This window comes from Globicephala melas, chromosome 10 (assembly GCF_963455315.2).
Source record: "Globicephala melas chromosome 10, mGloMel1.2, whole genome shotgun sequence".
NCBI classification, from domain to species: Eukaryota; Metazoa; Chordata; class Mammalia; order Artiodactyla; family Delphinidae; genus Globicephala; species Globicephala melas.
Genome location: NC_083323.1, coordinates 33,531,963 through 33,549,095, shown reverse-complemented (window position 1 = coordinate 33,549,095; position 17,133 = coordinate 33,531,963). Strand labels below are relative to the sequence as shown.

Genomic DNA, 17,133 nt, shown 5'->3' with positions numbered 1-17,133 from the left:
GAAGAAAGAGACAAAACTCACAATTTTATAAACAGAAGAGGTATTGGAGACTTAGGTGGTTTTTTGGAATGGAATTCTAGTTTCCCCAGTCCCTAATTGAAATGAGATTTCTAGCTCAGTATTTAAGACAGCATTAGAGAAATCGTCTTGACCGGGCTGATTAATGAAAGACACTTGGACAAGAAATATGTTGTAGCAGTTGATGGGATAACTCCTGCGCATCTTCTGGTTTCAGGGTATAAAACACTTCGGTGATGTCTTTTCCGACTCACAAAGACTTGTTTATGTACCACTCCTTTGAGGTGCTCTCAGAGCACACTCTGCCTGCTTTTATCACAATATGGGAATTTTGTGCTTACTTGTTGGGCTCCCCACAATCTCTTTTTCATGATCACATTCCTTTATCTACCACTTAGCACATAGCTGGCATTCAGTAAGTACAAAATCAAAGAAAGGATAAAAGAATGAGAGAAGGAAAGAAAAACATACAGAAGGTAGGAAAAGAGGAAGGGAAGGAGGAAAGGAGTACATTCCGTAAAAAAGACGCTATAGGGAAGGGGAAAGTCATCTTCTAAGGGAGTATTCATGGGGGGCATAAGAGGCCATCTGCCCATCAATCAGACAGGCAATGGCAAGCAGTGTAGGACAGATGTTACAGCCAGAGTATCTTCACATTACCTGCAGTGAGGAACAGTTCAGGAATTTGAAATCCAGGGAAGAGAACATGGACTTAGAGTTGGAGCTGAAAAACAAAACCAAATCCCAGTATTCTCTGTAATCTCTGTAAGAGAATAATTTTCTTGCAAAGTGTATGTACATTTTTATTCAATGCCTTTGTTTATTGTTTTGTAAAGATATATTCATACTTGAATGAAGAGGCTAAGTAAGAAACCCACTTTCCAATGTGTGAAGAGAAAGATATCTCTTGAGGGAGTCATCATAAAATATAGAGAAGTAGGCCAAATTAATTAAGTTTATTGGTAATGATTCCAAATCATTTCAACAAAAGTGAGTCACCTGGTAAATATTTTTCATGTCAGAAAAATTGTATGCAAATCAATTCACTGTTACTCTTACCCAGTTTTTAACAAAAATATATATATGCCTTACACTTTACATTAGACTTTGGATTATTTACATATTTTATTTTTAATATTTAAATTAAAAAGTTTTTCATCACTCAAGAGGACTGTACCTCAAAATATGCTCTGTTCACTTTGTACTAACTGATTTGTCCATTTGTTGTAATCACTGGTTCATATCCATTGGCATATCTTTCTACATGATTGGTCATATGTCAAGATTACCTTAATGTTTCTGCATAAAATTAAAAAAACAACACAATCATGAATCAAATAATTTTAGAAGTAAATCATTTCATAATTTACATATCTGAGTATAGCCTGATTATTAAACCACATTAAAATCATTTCTGAGAAAGGCTCTCCGAACTGTGCTGAAGAGAAATGCTCTGCTAATTGTAGTTTGCAAATGATAATGTAAGGCAAAGCCCAGATAGAAAGAATCATGCCACAACATGATTGTAATATACCTCACTCAATTAGGAAGACAAAAAAGAAAACTTGGCATGTATAAGTCAAGTATTTTCTTACTTCGTTTCCCAGAGACAGAATGCTTGATGCCAGGCTTTCCAGTTTAAGAGAACATTCTGACACTTGGCAATCTCATTATTAATAGTTGGAACTTTGAAAAGTGTAATGAAAAGAAATACTGTTTACGTCTAATTTATGTCTTCTCTCCACATACAAAAAATATTGAGTTAGTATTCTTTTATAATAAAAAAGAAGACTGAATTTTAATGAGATGTGGCTTAATGGTTGTATGGAATGTCTTTATTTTTAATTCACTTTTGTAATAGTATCTTGGATACAACAAAAAAAATGCTCTTTATTAAAATTAAAATCAATAAAGTCTATTTTCAGTTTAACTTTTACCCAGATTGTAAATCATTTCAGCCAGTAATTTTGTACGCTTTTTTGGCACATTTATCATAATTGTAGCTTTGACACATTACACAGTTTAGATAGAAACTCAGAGGGTAATTTTGCTTGACAAAATTGAACTAGCTGAACAGATAAAAGCTTGGCTACATTTTATGTCCTTAGGATCAAGACCTTATATAACGAAGTAACATTTAATGGCAGGAAGTAAATTAAAACACCTTTTTTTTAAAAAAATTATTTATTTATTTATGGCTGCATTGGGTCTTCATTGCTGCACGGACTTTCTCTAGTTGTGGCGAGCGGCGGGCTACTCTTCGTTGCGGTGCACGGGCTTCTCATTGCGGTGGCTTCTCTTGTTGCGGAGCACGGGCTCTAGGCTCAGGGGCTTCAGTACTTGTGGCTCATGGGCTCTAGAGCACAGGCTCAGTAGTTCTGGCACACAGACTTAGTTGCTCTGCAGCATGTGGGATCTTCCGAGACCAGGCTGGAACCCGTGTCCCCTGCATACGCAGAGGGATTCTTAATCACTGTGCCGTCAGGCAAGTCCCCCATGAGTTTTTTTTTTTTTTTTAACATCTTTATTGGAGTGTAATTGCTTTACAATGCTGTGTTAGTTTCTGCTGCATAACAAAGTGAGTCAGCTCTACACATACATATATCCCCATATCCCCTCCCTCTCGTGTCTCCCTCCAACTCTCCCTATCACACCCCTCTAGCTGGTCACAATGCACAGAGCTGATCTCCCTGTGCTATGCAGCTACTTCCCACTAGCTATCTATTTTACATTTGGTACTGTATACATGTTCATGTCACTCTCTCACTTCGTCCCAGCTTCCCCTTCCCCCTCCCCATGTCCTCAAGTCCATTCTCTACATCTGCATCTTTATTCCTGTCCTGTCCCTAGGTTCTTCAGAAACTTTTTTTTTAAGATTCCATATATATGTGTTAGCATACGGTATTTGTTTTTCTCTTTCTGACTTACTTCACTCTGTATGACACTCTCTAGGTCCATCCACCTCACTACAAATAACTCAATTTCATTCTTTTTATGGCTGATTAATATTCCATTGTATATATGTGCCACATCTTCTTTATCCATTCATCTGTCGATGGACACTTAGGTTGCTTCCATGTCCTGGCTATCGTAAATAGTGCTGCAATGAAAGTTGTGGTACATGACTCTTTTTGAATTATGGTTTTCTGAGGGTTATGCCCAGTAGTGGGATTGCTAGGTCATATGGTAGTTCTATTTTTAGTTTTTTAAGGAACCTCCATACTATTCTCCGTAGTGACTGTATCAATTTACATTCCCACCAACAGTGCAAGAGGGTTCCCTTTCTCCACACCCTCTCCAGCATTTATTCTCCATAGATTGTTTGATGATGGCCATTCTGACTGGTGTGAGGTGATATCTCATGGTAGTTTTCATTTCCATTTCTCTAATGACCAGTGATGTTGAGCATCCTTTCATGTGTTTGTTGGCAATCTGTATATCTTCTTTGGAGAAATATCTATTTAGGTCTTTGGCCCATTTTTGGATAGGATTGTTGGTTTTTTTGATATTGAGCTGCATGAGTTGCTTGTAAATTTTGGAGATGAATCCGTTGTCAGTTGCTTCATTTGCAAATATTTTCTCCCATTCTGAGCGTTGTTTTTTGGTCTTGTTTATGGTTTCCTTTGCTGTGCAAAAGCTTTGAAGTTTCATTAGGTCCCATTTGTTTATTTTTATTTCCATTTCTCTAGGAGGTGGGTCAAAAAGGATCTTGCTGTTATTTATGTCATAGAGTGTTCTGCCTGTGTTTTCCTCTAAGAGTTTGATAGTGTCTGGCCTTCCATTTAGGTCTTTAATCCATTTTGAGTTTATTTTTGTGTATGGTGTTAGGGAGTGTTCTAATTTCATTATTTTCCATGTAGCTGTCCAGTTTTCTGAGCACCACTTATTCAAGAAGCTGTCTTTTCTCCAGTGTATATTCTTGCCCCCTTTATCAAAGATAAGGTGACTATATGTGTGTGGGTTTATCTCTGGGCTTTCTATCCAGTTCCATTGATCTATGTTTCTGTTTCTGTGCCAGTACCATAGTGTCTTGATTACTGTAGCTTTGTCGTATAGTCTGAAGTCCGGGAGCCTGACTCCTCCAGCTCTGCTTTTCTTTCTCAAGATTGCTTTGGCTATTCGGGGTCTTTTGTATTTCAAATACAAATTGTGAAATTTTTTGTTCTAGTTCTGTGAAAAATGCCAGTGGTAGTTTCATAGGGATTGCATTGAATCTGTAGATTGCTTTGGGTAGTAGAGTCATTATCACAATGGTGATTCTTCCAGTCCAAGAACATGGTATATTTCTCCATCTGTTTGTATCATCTTTAATTTCTTTCATCAGTGTCTTATAGTTTTCTGCATACAGGTCTTTTGTCTCGTTAGGTAGGTTTATTCCTAGATATTTTATTGTTGTTGTTACAATGGTAAATGGGAGTGTTTCCTTAATTTCTCTTTCAGATTTTTCATCATTAATGTATAGGAATGCAAGAGATTTCTGTGCATTAATTTTGTATGCTGCTACTTTACCAAATTCATTGATTAGCTCTAGTAGTTTTCTGGTAGCATCTTTAGGATTCTGTATGTATAGTGTCATGTCATCTGCAAACAGTGACAGTTTTACTTCTTCTTTTCCAATTTGGATTCCTCTTCTTTTTCTTCTCTGATTGCTGTGGCTAAAAATTGCAAAGCTATGTTGAATAAGAGTGGTGAGAGCGGGCAACCTTGTCTTGTTCCTGAACTTAGTGGAAATGGTTTCTGTTTTTCACCATTCAAGAACGATGTTGGCTGTGAGTTTGTCATATATGGCCTTTATTATGTTGAGGTAAGTTCCCTCTATGTCCACTTTCTGGAGGGTTTTTATCATAAATGGGTGTTGAATTTTGTTGAAAGCTTTTTCTGCATCTATTGAGATGATCATATGGTTTTTCTCCTTCAATTTGTTAATATGGTTAATCACATTGATTGATTTGTGTATATTGAAGAATCCTTGCATTCCTGGGATAAACCCCACTTGATCATGGTGTATGATCCATTTAGTGGCTGTTGGATTCTGTTTGCTAGTATTTTGTTGAGGATTTTTGCATCTATGTTCATCAGTGATATTGGCCTGTAATTTTCTTTCTTTGTGACATCTTTGTCTGGTTTTGGTATCAGGGTGATGGTGGCCTTGTAGATTGAATTTGGGAGTGTCCCTCCCTCTGCTATGTTTTGGAAGAGTTTGAGAGTGATAGGTGTTAGCTTTTCTCTAAATGTTTGATAGAATTCGCCTGTGAAGCCATCTGGACCTGTGCTTTTGTTTGTTGGAAGATTTTTAATCACAGTTTCAATTTCAGTGCTTGTGATTGGTCTGTTTATATTTTCTATTTCTTCCTGGTTCAGTCTCGGAAGGTTGTGCTTTTCTAAGAATTTGTCCATTTCTTCCAGGATGTCCCTTTTTTTGGCATATAGTTGCTTGTACTAATCTCTCATGACCCTTTGTATTTCTGAAGTGTCAGTTGTTACTTCTCCTTTTTCATTTCTAATTCTATTGATTTGAGTCTTTTCCCTTTTTTCTTGATGAGTCTGGTTAATGGTTTATCAATTTTGTTTATCTTCTCAAAGAATCAGCTTTTAGTTTTATTGATCTTTGGTCTCGTTTCCTTCATTTCTTTTTCATTTATTTCTGATCTGATCTTTATGATTTCTCTCTTTCTACTAACCTTTGGTTTTTTTTGTTCTTTTTTCTCTAATTGCTTTATGTGTATGGTTAGGTTGTTTATTTGAGATTTTTCTTGTTTCTTGAGGTAGGACTGTATTGCTATAAACTTCCCTCTTAGAACTGCTTTTGGTGCATCCCATAGGTTTTCGGTCATCATATTTTCATTGTCATTTGTTTCTAGGTATTTTTTGATTTCCTCTTTGATTTCTTTAGTGTTCTCTTGGTTATTTCATAGGGTATTGTTTAGCCTCCATGTGTTTGTATTTTTTACAGTTTTTTTGTCTGTAATTGATATCTGGTCTCAGAGTGCTGTGGTTGGAAAAGATACTTGATATTATTTCAATTTTTTAAAATTTACCAAGGCTTGATTTGTGAACCAAGATATGATTCATTTTTTTTAATAAATTTATTTTATTTTTGGCTGCATTGGGTCTTCATTGCTGCGCACGGGCTTTCTCTAGTTGTGGCGAGCAGGGGCTACTCTTGGTTGTGGTGTGCGGGCTTCTCACGGTGGTGGCTTCTCTTGTTGTGGAGCACGGGCCCTAGGTGCGCGGATTTCAGTAGTTGTGGCACGCGGGCTCAGTAGTTGTGGGTCACGGGCTGTAGAGTGCAGGCTCAGTAGTTGTGGCGCACAGGGCTTAGTTGCTCCGTGGCATGTGGGATCTTCCCGGACCAGGGCTCGAACCCATGTCCCCTGCATTAGCAGGCAGATTCTTAACCACTGCACCACCAGGGAAGCCCTGCAATAGAGCATTATTAATTATAGTCAATATGCTGTACATTACATCCCTAAAAACACTTTTAATCTTAGCCATTCTAAAGGTGGGAAATGGTATCTCATGGCAGTTTTAATTAGAATTTCCCTGAGAACTAATAAAATTGAGCACTTTTTCTTGTGTTTATTGGCTACTTGCATATTTGTCTTGTTGTTTAAAGCTCTGCTCATTTTTTAATTGGGTTGTTTGTCTTTTTGGTATTGAGTTATAGGAGTTCTTTCTATATTATTTATATGTTATATATATTCTTATATTATACCCTTCCATATTCTTTATATATACTAGATATGTCTTTTATTAGATACATATGTACTATAATATTTTCTCCCATTTTTTGGCTTACCTTTTCATTTATGTTAACTATTTCTTTTGATAACAAAATTTTTAAGTTGATGAAATATAATTTATAAATATTTTCTTGTATGGTTTTTGCCTTCTATGTCTTACCTGAGAAATCTTTGCCTACCCAAAGTTCTTGAAAAATTTCTCATGTATTTTGTCTATAAGAGATATAGTTTTAGCTTTATATTTATGTCTATGATCCTTCTTGAATAAAATATGTATGTGAGTGAAGTGCAAGGGGAATCAAAGTTTTGGGGTTTGTTTTTGTTTTTTCCATATGGATATCCACTTGGTCAGGAACTTTTCTCTCCCCCATTGAATTATATTGTTACCTTTGTTCAAAACTGACTGTTGAAGCAGTGGTGTAAAGGTGACGGGACACCTGGATTCCTCAGTTTCCTTCTTTTTCCATTCCTGGGCTGGAGGAAATACCTGAACATATGGAACCCCAATGCCGGGCAGCCAGGGCCATATCCACACTCCCCTAATGTCGGGTACCCTGGAGGTTGCAATCCTGCCCATCTATCACCTGCCACCCCTACCTTTCCTCCAGACCCCTTTCCCACTCCCCCAGGAGCACCCCAGGGGAATCCAGCCTTTCCCCCTCGTGGGCCCTGTCATTCTGTGCCACAACAAGGGTATCAGGATGCCAACCCTCAGGTCCCTACCCCCCTCAATACCCACCACCTGCCCCTGGCATGTGTCCTGTGAATCCATTGACTCCTGGCAAGGTAGGAGCAGGAATGGTGATTGACAAGAAGATGCAAAAGAAAATTTTAAAAGTTCATAAAAAGAAGCAGAAACACCACAAACATGGCAAGCTTTCCTCCTCCTGCTCTTCCTCTTCCAGCAGTGACTCTGACTGAATACAGGGCCTGAACCCTTCCCTCAAGTCTCTCCAGTTCTGCTCTCCCATCAAGTTTCAGATGCCATCTTGTACTGGGGGAAATTAGCCCTTGTGTCCCTCCCCCCGCCATCCCTGCAATCTAAGCCTTTCTCTGCTGTCCAACCCTAACTGGCTAGGGAAAATGGGAGAAGAATTGCCATGGGCTAGCAAAGGCCGTCTTCCCACTGCTTAGATAAAACTTTTAGCTGGTGAATTTTTCAGAGCTATATTTTGAAGATGGTGAGATTTGAGCTAAATGCTGAAGACAAGTCTAAGATCTGTAAAATGTGATTTTTTACTTTCTTTTGTAATACTCATGATTGGGGAGATGCTGTGGAAATTTAATTATGGAAAGAAAAAAACGACCTGTACCTTTCTTGTAATTGTGGCATGCTTGGGTGATTTAGTGGCAAATAAACATGTCCCAGCAGGCCTTTTATTGATTGCACTCACTGCAAGGCTGCTGGGAAGTGGAGTCCATTTGGCTGATGAGCTCTGACTGCCATTTTGGAAACTGATCTCTACCCCTTAGCTCAGTATGCTATCTCAGGTCCTGCTCTCACTCTCCAACTCTCAGTCCACATAAAGCTGTTTCTCCTGGGGAAAAAAACAAAAAACAAAAACTGACTGTTAATACATCTTTATATTTCTAGACTTTCTATTCTGTTTCATTGATCACCTTGTCTGTCCTTATTTTAATACCATACTGTCCTGACTCCTATAATTTTAAGTCTTGAAATCAGGAAGTGAAAGTCTAACAACTTTGTTCTTCTTCAAGATTGTTTTGTCAATTCTAGAATATTTGTATTTCCTATAAATTCTAAAGCCAGGCTCTGATTTATATAAAAAATACTAATTGGCTTTTGAAGAGAATTACATAGAACCTATACAGACATTCTGAAGAATTGGTTTCTTAACGATTTGTCTTATAATGCACGAACATGCACAAACATTATGTATCTCTTCATTTATTCTGGTCTTCCCTCTTTTCTCATCAATATTTTGTAGTTTATAGTAGAAGGATTTGCATATGTTTTGTTAAGTATTTCCTGTCCTTGAATGCTGTGTTTTAAATTTGATTTCCTCGTTTTCTGTTGCTAATACATAGAAATACAATTAATTTTTGTGTATTAACTTTGTATTCTGTGCTAAGTTCACTGTTCTAGTAGGTTTTCTTTTAAGATTCCTTTGGGGTTTTCTACATAAACATAATGTCATCTGTGTATAATGACAATTTTATTTCTTTTGTTTTAATCTGAATGGTCTTTTATTTCTTTTCCTTACCTCACACTAGTATTTCCAGCTCAGTGTTGAATAGAGGTAGCAAAAGTAAACATATTCACCACATTTCTCAATCTTGAAGTGGAAATGTTCCATTTTTTACCATTAAGTATGTTAACTATAGGTTTTTCATAAATGTCCCTTATGAGATTGAAAATCTTTCTCTTCCTTGTATACTGAGTACATTTATCATGAATGGCAGTTGAATGTTTTTTCAATACTTTTTCTGTATCTATCAAGATGCTCATGTATTTTACTTTTTGTTATATTAACGTAGTGAGTTTGTTTGATTGACTTTCAAATATTAAACCAACTTTATATTGATGGAACATATCCAACCTGTTCATGATATATTTTTGTGTATGTATATAAATATTGCTGGGTTCAATTTGCTATTTTGTTAAATATTTTTGCATCTATATTCACAAGGAATATGACTCCGTAATATTTTTTATAATGTCGTGATTATCAAGTTTGTGTTGATGTTATAGACAAGTTGGAAGATGTTCCCTCCTCCTATCTCTTTCTTATATGTTTAATAATATTTACTGGGGATGGGATATGACCCTGGGATTTTCTTTTATGTTTGAATTCATTTTTCATTAACAGATATAGGGCTATTCAATTAAGTTTTCCTATTTCTTCTTGTGAAAAGAATCTATTCAAAAATTCAGAAATCATATTTTACTAAGAGTTGCCAAAATTGAACTTTGAAAAGTGACAGTGTTAACCTGACAACTGGCCTATGACTTTCTAGGATTCCATACACTGGTTGGATGTTTGAGAGCTGCAGTTCCTAAGGGGGAGGCAGGAGCGGGGAAGAGCCAAGCCAGTTGAGATCTCAGACACACAGCTGGATTTCGGGGTAAGATTTCATTTCCGGTGGGGAGACTGAAGCTAACTAAAGAAGCAGAGCAGGAATTTCAGTTACACTGAATGAGCAAACACAATAGAGGTTTAAAAAAGAAATTCTGCCTTGAGGATTAATGCAACTGGAACATAGATGGAAGTGACACAAGACCTAAATAAATAATAAATATTTAATGCAAAAGGGATCTGATCTCAAAAGGCTTTAATAAAAGGGGAACCGATCTCAAAAAGTTACATACTGTCTGATTCCATTTATATAATGTTCTCAGAATGATAAAATTATAGAGAAAGAGAGTGCACAAGTGGTTGCCATGGGTTAAGAGCATGATTAGAAAGGAGGCAGCATGAGAGATTCACTTTGTAGGGATGTAATGATGGTTCGTTATGTTGATTATAATGATGGTTATATAAATCTATACATATGGAAAAATATCATAGACATACACACAACAGCATAAAATAATGAGTGCATGCAAAATACAGTAAAATTTGAGCAAGGTCTATAGTTTGGTTAATTCTACTATACCAATCAATTTCCTGGTTTTGATAATGCACTATAATTATGTAAGATGTCACCATTGAGAGAAGCTGGGTGATGGGTACAAGGAATCTCTCTGTACAATTTTTACAATTTTATGTGAATTTATAATTATTTCAACATATAAGTTTAAGCAAATTTAAAAATAAATAAAAAAGGGAATTTGTTGGCTCACAAAAGTTAAATATCCATGGTTATACTAGTACCAGAGTTCCAAATTATATTACTAGGACCCACTGTAAGAAAACGTCTTAATTCTGCTCTCTTTCATGTTGGCTTCTGTCAAAGATTTAATGAAAAGACAGTAGCTTCCCAGACAAGTACATTTTGTGTGTATGTGTGTGATGGGGGTGGGGGAGTGTTAAGGAGGACACAATTATCTTCTTCCAGCAATTCAAACATAATATTCTGTGTCTAAGTGTTACTGGACAAAATTGGGACATATGATCCCAGTTTTTACCTATCTCACAGTGTTCACAGGCATATAAAATCCCTGCCAATGAAACTACCCAGGGCTACTTATATCTACCCAGAATCACCTAAATATTCAGTATAGACACAGCTTAGATTCTAGCTCTGGGATCTTTACTATATAAAATTAAAAAATTATATAGCATTCCCATACATTAAGTTTTCAGTTTGACAAATTTAGAAGGGATTAGGTATAAAACACATAATCAGTCAAAAATATGAATCACCTGTGTTGCTTAGCTAAGCAGGTATTTCAAAATGAAATAAAATTAAGATTGCAGGTATTTTAAAAAGTTAATTACTTTTAAGTTGATCCAAGACCACAGGTTACACCCCTAACTCCTGCAGCTGGTCAAAACATCATGCATGGAAAACAGAAACGATTCAAGTCATTCAACTCCACAAAAAGAAAAGCAATAGAAAGCATGTTCTTTCCTTTGAGTTATTAAGACTCCAGTTCTCAATGTTATTTTCTCTACACATTTGTAACTTGGCATGAATTATGACATATGTCATAAACGTTTTGTACTAGCAAGAACTACAGTAATAAAGTTTGTAAATAATTCCTTTTTCAGTAATTTTATGTAGATCCAAGTTCATCCCATACCATAATACATTATTCCTATTTACATCTTTTCAATATTCCTCCTTGAATGGGAGGGAAACTAGTGACCTTATAGTGAGAACACAGGATTAAAACCACTGAAGAATATTTAGTAGGATGGACATGACCAGATTTGCTTTCACTAAAGAGCACACTGGCTACATTGGGAAGAGCAGGGAGACAACTTACAGGCTGCTGCATGCAGTAATTCTGCAGAGAGATGAGAAAGCCAAGACCAGAAACAGCAGCAGTGGTAGTACATGTTTGAAAGTGGAATGATAAGATACAACAAAAGTCTCATAGGCAGACCACTTTCTAAAAATCACTGAGAGAAGTTGACTTTACGTTAATAAGAAATTAAATATTTATTGTTCAGTGACCTCATGCAGGGCAGTTTTATGGACACTGCTGATTTAGTTACAAACAAAACACTAAAAATCCCTGCTTTTATGAGGCTCACATTCTAGGTGGGCATGTGAAGAAAACAAATGATAGTAATAAGTTCAAAGTATACTACATTTGATACTGATAAATACTATAGGGAATAATAAAACAAGGAGGGCGGTTAGAGGTACAGTATCTGAGAGCTGAAAATGTAGATGTTCCCCAAGAAGAGCTCACTGAGAAAGTGGATTCGAGAGTAAAGTCCTGAAGGAACTAGAGCCAAGCAAGTATAAGGCAAAGAGAATTTCTGGCAAAGGAAATATCTTTGAGGCAAGAAAGTGGTGTTCTCTGAGATGTCAGCATGACTGGAGAAGAGGAAAGGAGGTGAGAATTGTAGACGATGAGGTGAGAGAAATACAGGGTTTGCAGGGATCAGATCACACAGGGCCTTGTAAATTGTGTCAGGACTTAGGTTTTTATTCAGAATAAGAGGGAAAAGCATTGGAATCATTTGAACATAAGAGTGGCATGATCTGACTTTTAACAGAATTACTCTAGCTATTGTATTGATAATAGACTGAGGGGAGGAAAGGAGGACAAAGGTGGAAGAAGCCTCATCAATTAGGAAGCTACAGAATAATCCAGATGAGGGATGATGGTGGATTAGATCAGGAAGATAGCAGTGAGGTGGTAAGAAATGGCTAGATTCTGAATATATTTTGAAGGTAGAGGTAGTAGGATTTGCAGATGGACCAGATAAAGGAATGAGAATAAGAGATGGGTAAAGAATTTTGCCAAGGATTTTGGACTAAGCAATTGGAGGACAGGAGCTGGAGGCCATCATTCAGCCCATGATAAATATATATCCTTTGTAATGCAATAGTCCAGCAAAGCATTTCTAAAAACTGTACTGGAATTATTAAGCTACACCTATTAAATAGTATTACTGAGAATCTGTGGAGAATATTTTTGGCAAAGAAAAGTAATGAGATCTGGATGGAGAATATGATACTTATAACACTAAATGAATTTTCCCTGTTTTAACTGTGACATAATAAACAGATCACTTATCTGGACTTTGTTGCTTAGGCTATGGACAGAAATGTTATTAGTAATAATTATTATTAGATTCTCAGGAGACTACATTCATTTATGCACATGCAAAAATATTACAGAAGTTTTAAATACAAAAATAGTGCAATATATTTTGTTAATATTGTGTATTATTATATAATATTGTGGAATATTTATCTGTATCTACTTTTTTTATTTTTCTAGCATAGACTTTTATTATCTCTTCATATAGCCATATTTTGAAACATCTTTTTCTATAGGGTCATTATAAAGATAATTTAGTCTTTCTCCTAGTTAGTTAACCAAATGTCATTTTTCATGATAGAGAATTTAGAAAAATTTTTTTGTAATTTTAACCATCAGAGTTTTAAGATGCATTATAATGTAATAAAATAGTTATGACATTTTGAAACTCTGCTGGTCCTTTTCTTTTTTCTTTCAGTGTACATGTCTGGCTTTCACTAGAATAGCTTCTGTCATACTTAAATTTTGGCAAGATTAATAATTCTGAAAAAAATGTAAAAAATTAATCTGAAATTAAGGCCTACCCACGAACACTTCAAATGCATGGTCTAATTGTCTCTGTGTGGTATTGAGCTACTCAGTTTTGTAAACATTTGTTTATACTACATATTTTGAATTATTGACAAATGTGTAGGAGTCTCATCACTGGAACACTTGTTTCTTCAGGCTGTTTGCTGCATTCGTGTCAGTTTTCAACATCATTTTATCTGAAACTGCTAGACTTTATCAAGACAAAATGTGTTAGATAGGTTAAGACATGATTCCTATACATAAAACATGAAGGTTCACATCCAGATGTACTTAAGATTTGTAGTGCTGCTGTCAGTCTGCACCCACCCCAAAAACACAATAACTCTGATAATTTCCATTTTGTACAATTCCCATTAAAAAAAGAGGGTGCAGGGCTTCCCTGGTGGCGCAGTGGTTGAGAGTCTGCCTGCCGACGCAGGGGACACAGGTTTGTGCCCCGGTCCGGGAAGATCCCACATGCCGCGGAGCAGCTAGGCCCGTGAGCCATGGCCGCTGAGCCTGCGCGTCTGGAGCCTGTACTCCGGAACAGGAGAGGCCACAACAGTGAGAGGCCCGCAAAAAAAAAAAAAAAAAAGAAGGTGCACATATAATTTGCTGCTTGAGTGAATATACTCCTGACAAAAGAGGACTTCTGTTTTTGCTAGGCATTGAAGCAACTAAAATCTACTGCTTAATATTTGCACATATAATGACTAGAAGAATTTTCCACAAACTAGTTATGGTTCTGGTTCTGTATATTTCAAATTTTGTTTCTCCTTTACCATCCACATGTATCTGGTGTTAGGAGGTAAAGGACATAGTCATACTGTAATATTGCCTCTGGCAGGCACCTTTATGAGTCCATGATTTGCACCTGGTAAGTCAGTGTGGCAAGTGATGGAAGTCTTTCTGAAGGTCATTCTAACTGTGGCTGGCAAGAACTTAATTATACATAGAAATGACTATAAATCAAATAATAATATCCTACCAAACTCAATTAACTGTCAATTCAATTCATTTCCCTTTATCCAGATCCAAAATAGTGCCTGTGACCACTCCAAAGTCAACTATCAAAAGGGAAGTGTGATCAAGGCAAGGTCAAAGTAATAAGATGTATGAAATTATAAGCATATTATACATCAGATATACTAAGATATAATTGTAATACATAAAAAATTGTGAGTTCACACAGATGAACTCACCATTTGTAGCAGTGCTATATGTTTGCCTTACAAATACAGGAATTCTGATTAAATGTATTTTGTGTAATTCCATAAAAAATGGAAAAAAGATGGTGCATTTATAAGTATAGTACTGAGCATATAAGAAATGTTCATATTGTGATTATATCTGGCCCTATATCTCACAATGCCAGCTGAATCTGAAAAACCCAATTTGTATTCAGATAAAGTATGAAATTATAAATGTTACAACATGACATCTTTTCACATCATGTCGTACCCTAGATATTAAACACAAATGTCATTCTTTTTTTATCCCTAAATAGTATCAGAATCCAGATGAAATCCATGTAAAATAACATATTTCAACCTATTTTTAATAACTCAGTGAAAATGAATTTAAATATTTATGAAGATAGAGTTTATTTTTGAGTATATTATTCACAGGCCTATCTCTTTCATATAACCAAAGCTCATGGAAAATATCAATCAAGGATCATAATTCTATCTACTATTATTTATTAAACCCTCAACAGAACTATTTTCTATAAACGGATGTTTTGTATTATGATTGATTGCCAAGTGAGATAAACTGACGCAAAAATTGCGATTGCCATTGCCATTTCAGTTTCTGGTAGGGGGTATATCAGAATTAATTTGAACAGATACTTTTTATTCTAAGCAAAGCAATACAGAGTCTGGCCCCTTTCCTTTTGAAGTTCAACATTATTAAAATATCTTTGATGAAATGAGAAGGCCTGACTGAGGTCATCTTGCAAATGTGGACAGCAGGTACTCAAAAAGAGGAATTTACTGAAAGGATGAAAAATATGGATTAGTGATCTGGGCTCAAAACCACTTTCTAGAGCTGTGTGGTTGAGATCAGATTCCGCTTCTGACCTGGCCTTGCTGGTACTATTATAGCTTGCCTTCAGGAAAATGGCAATGTGTAAACTTAAACTTATAAAGCCATGTGATACAGAACTGCTGTTTTAGAAACCTAGCTCTTCTTTTATCATGGAGTAACTATTGCTAATCATAGTATGAAGGGAGAGAGAATTTTTCTACCCTACTGCTGTCCACTCTCTGAGAAACTGCTACTGCTGCAGACCAGCAAATAAAAAGAATATCTAATTCTCTACAGGTTTGCTAGTTCTCACTGTGTAGCTATAATCACAGTACAAGAGATCAGGGTTCTCTGACAACTTGAGCAGGCTTTCTGGTTTTCTATCCTTCAGTAATAATAACTAATTTTGGTTTCATGGCAGGAAAAAAGAATGCCGGCCAGGAAATAAAACCATTCTCTCAAAAAAAAAAAAAAAAAAAAAACCATTCTCTCCACCTGTAAACTGGAGCCTGGGATGACTTAATTTGAATGGTCTCATATTGTGCTCTTCTATTGCTGGAGATGCATAGAACATTTTATAACAAACTCTAAGCCCAACCTTGGAGGAAATGAATGATAGAGTTTCTGTTGATAAGATAGAACTCTAGAGGCAAGTGTTTTTTCAGATAATTTTGTTTCTAAAATTTGGTGGAATTCTTCTTTAAATTACCTGATTAGTAGCCAAATGGATATCTGAAGGTTTTTATATTTAATTGTGATATTTAAAATATTTCTATATAACTCTTGATTAAATAATGAATACTAATGTAAATTAAACTTGTAAAGCATCATGACATGACATAGATTGGGCATAGATGAGATTATCCAGAGAGTGTGTGGCATGAGAGGAGAAGGGACAAAGATGAAGACCACATGAACACTGAATTTCAAGAGTTGGATAGAAGGGGCTGCTAATTAGACAGAGAAGAGGTAGATAGAGGAGGCGACCAAACAGAAGGAGGAAGTAGTCAAAATGGCTGTATTGACACCTGGAGAGCCACTGGTAATTTGTGAAGAGAGTGTGATGGCATGTTATATAATGTGTGTGTGTGTGAAAAGTCGAACTGTGAAATGAAAAACTGCTTTATAGTTGAAAAGATCTGAATTTGTAACTTGGGTCTGATACTTATTAGCTGGATGATTTTGTGTTGCCTCGGTGTCATCATTTTTTAAAGAGAGACATTAATGCTTATAGTGGCTTTAGGGAATAAACTGAATATTATGTGTATACTCCCTAGCCAAGTTTAAGTATTTACTAATGGTAGCTATTGGTACTGTTAAAAAGTAGCTTAGATCCTCCCTCCTTCTAATGACTTTATTATTAATAATGAAATTACTCATGATAATAATAATGCTAAATGCTGTTGACAGACTGTCTCTACTCATCAGGTTTTCTTGATGGCTAACATGAAATTTAATTAACTTAAGCACTAAGGGAATTTATTGGAAGAGTGTGTCATGTAGCTTACAAAATTATATAGGAAACAAAGGTGCTGAGATCAAGCAGGCAGTCCAGGAGACACGGCATAGTCAAGATGCCAAAAGGTTGTCACAGAAGACATCAGCTCAGGACACTGAATCTTGGCCAGACAGCTAGACATTCCTTAT

At 36.1% G+C, this 17,133-nt stretch overlaps 1 pseudogene; it reads left to right on the top strand.

Annotated features, from left to right (window-relative positions):
- LOC115853075 (proline-rich protein 13 pseudogene) overlaps nt 1-7,682 on the top strand; it is a 73,962-nt pseudogene extending 66,280 nt beyond the window's left edge.
- Nucleotides 7,683-17,133: the final 9,451 nt, after the last annotated feature.